The sequence below is a fragment of the Engraulis encrasicolus genome, chromosome 18 (assembly GCF_034702125.1).
Source record: "Engraulis encrasicolus isolate BLACKSEA-1 chromosome 18, IST_EnEncr_1.0, whole genome shotgun sequence".
Taxonomy (NCBI): Eukaryota; Metazoa; Chordata; class Actinopteri; order Clupeiformes; family Engraulidae; genus Engraulis; species Engraulis encrasicolus.
The window spans coordinates 34,703,056-34,706,184 of record NC_085874.1 but is presented as its reverse complement, the minus strand read 5'-3'; positions in this window follow the sequence as shown (position 1 = coordinate 34,706,184).

Sequence of the window (3,129 nt, the reverse complement as noted above, 5' to 3'; positions counted from 1 at the left end):
CAAAATATCTTTTGCACTTGAAAAATATCTTGTTAAGCTATGCTAATAATTCTGATACCAATAGATCTAGGTACTGAAAACACTGAAAACAAAATGGTATGCTGATTCATGAATAATGCTTGGAAATACTGCAAATATGTAAAAATCAAAAAAGGGTGGACTGTTCCTCTAACCTGACATCTATTTTATGTATAGGCCTAGGCCTACAACAGGTTCTGGAACGGTCCTGTATTGCCTCTTTCAGACCTCTCAGATTCGTTTGGCTTGCAAAAAACACCACAAGAGGGCGCTCTTAATTTCAAATCAGAACCTGTGACACCCCAAAGAGGCAGAGGTCTTGCAGTTTAAAAAACAAAAAAGGATCCTGTAATAATCCCATATATAATTAGGCTCTATCTGTATGGTTGTAGGGCTGGCTTTCATGTACACATCAAGTACACATATGAACACAGTGAATTCTGAGTGAAACCTCTGCTCAGTTCTGTGGGCATATCATCTTTTGCAAAGCTTCAGGACAGGGCTTCATGAGATGCGTGTTGCATCACTTGAAACCAATATTGAGAACACAGAAGCATGTTTAAGTAAGCCTATAAGGGTCCTACCATTTAGGTAAGACAAGGCAAGGCAAGTTTATTTGCATAGCGCATATCATTCACAGGCGCAGTTCATTGTGCTTCACAAAAAGAAATGTAAAGGAGTAAAGACAACAAGAAATAGACAAAGACATCTCTAAATAATTTGAATCAAAGAAAATGAAAAGATTACACTAAAGCATTACATAATTCGAATAGGCCTATAAGAGGTTTTAAAAAATAAAAACAAAAGATAATTTAGAGTTGCTAAGGGAAGGCATCTGAGAACAGCTTTGTCTAGAGTCTGGATTTACTGGGCTACATCCATTAACTCAAGACATCAAAACACCTTGTGTATTGCATTGTCACTGACCATTGGCCTATTATAGGCTACAACCCAAAAACTATACTAGATTCTTTTCACCCTTGGAGACTAGATTTTCGTCTATCTCTCCTTCCATCCATTGTGCTTTTCAAATTCACTGCCTGCTATTCTTGAAAAGTTACAGATTTTTATTTTTATTTTATTTATTTATTGGAGGCTGGGGTATAAGCCTTTATTGACAAGAAAGTGTATGAGAGAGGCAGGAAGTAGTGGACAAATGAGATGGGGAAGTACTAAGAACTAACCGGAATCAAACCTGGGCCTGACTTTCCGAACTGATGGCATTAGGCCTTATAGCCCACTAAGTGTAAAGCTATAGTTCATTCTGTTCGTTCTCCAATCCATTCTGTTATCAACATTTGAATCCGCTTCTTGCTCCAAAACCCAAAACTGTGTTTCAGTCAAAAGACAAACACAGTCGTCAGATGATCTCTATCTGTGTATTGACACTAACTGACGGCAGCAGCATCCAGCGTTTCCCACTGGGTGTACACAGACCCCTCGCTGATGTTTACACCGAGGCTCTGATTATTCCGACAAACTAATTAAATCCCCAATGATTCGAAAGGAAGTGTTTCTCAGTTTCTCAAAACAGGATGATCAATTATTTATTAATATGGGCTGCCCTCCCCCCCCCCCCCCCCCCAATAAATAAATGATGCGGACGCGTGTGTACGCACACGCACACTCATTTTAAATAAGCCAAAGGGTGGAAGACTTACACGCACACACTCAAAAACATACACACACACACGCACACGCACACGCACGCGCACACGCACACGCACGCGCACGCGCACACGCACACGCACGCACACACACACACACACACACACACACACACACACACACACACACACACACACACACACACACACACACACGCACACGCACACGCACACACACACACACACACACACTCACACATATCCAGAGGTTCCAAGGCTCTCTGGAACGTTGTCTACAATCCACACAGGATACATAGTGCTATGCTGCTGGGAGGGAATAAGGGGGAGGGGGATAAAAAAGAGAGAGAGTGTGTGTGTGTGTGTGGGGGGGGGTGGACGGGGGGGGACGGGGGATTGGGGTAAGAGAGAGAGTGGAAATAAATGAAATGTCTCGAACGTGCATCAACAGCGCACAGTAGCTCCTGATGTGCACGGAAGCAGCCCTCAGCACCTTAAGGGGGTTCTAAGCCTTCAGAAGCTGTCCAAATAAACACCAGTGTGGGAAAGAGAGAGAATGCCGAATTGCGTAGCCGTGACGCCCGAAAACTTTCTACGTCCCCTGGGTGACTTCCCAAACCCGTAACCCCCTGCGCTCACCCTTCCATGAGGCAACGCGGATAGCTTGCTGGTGTCTCTGTGGAGCCGTGCGCGCACTCTCGTGGGGCTCTGCGTCAGTGTGTGTGTGTGTGTGTGTGTGTGTGTGTGTGTGTGTGTGTGTGTGTGTGTGTGTGTGTGTGTGTGTGTGTGTGTGTGTGTGTGTGTCTGTGTGTGTGTGTGTGTGTGTGTGTGTGTGTGTGTGTGTGTGTGTGTGTCTGTGTCTGTGTGTGTGTCTGTGTGTGTGTGTGTGTTTGTGTGTTTGTGTGGTTGGGTTACGAGAATGGGATGTCTACATGCAGTCTAGCTACCCCACAGCCCTAAGGCGCGCACACACACACACACACACACACACACACACACACACACACACACACACACACACACACACACACACACACACACACACACACACACACACACACACACACACACACACACACACACACACACACACACACACACACACACAAACACATAGCCTACATGCATCTGCACACACAGAGGCCCACACACATTTAGTTCTACATGTAGTACATGCATCCTCCATACATTCAGCACGTGTAGCCTACGTGGTGAAATAGACATCAGCCAAGCTGCCTGACTTCTGGAAACTTGGAACATGGAAGAGGGGATCAGGGCCACTGACAGCTTATTCCAAGACCCAGGACCAAATAATCTGAAAGGGCCCCCCTCTCAATACAGCCGTGGTTGTACCACATGATACCTGCTTCTGTAGAAAATGTCAATGACTGTACATACCAGGGAAGCTGACTAGGGGGGGAACAAGGGGGTCAGTTGTCCCATACCCAAGGAGATTGGGGGCCCATAATTGAGTTCCATTACATGG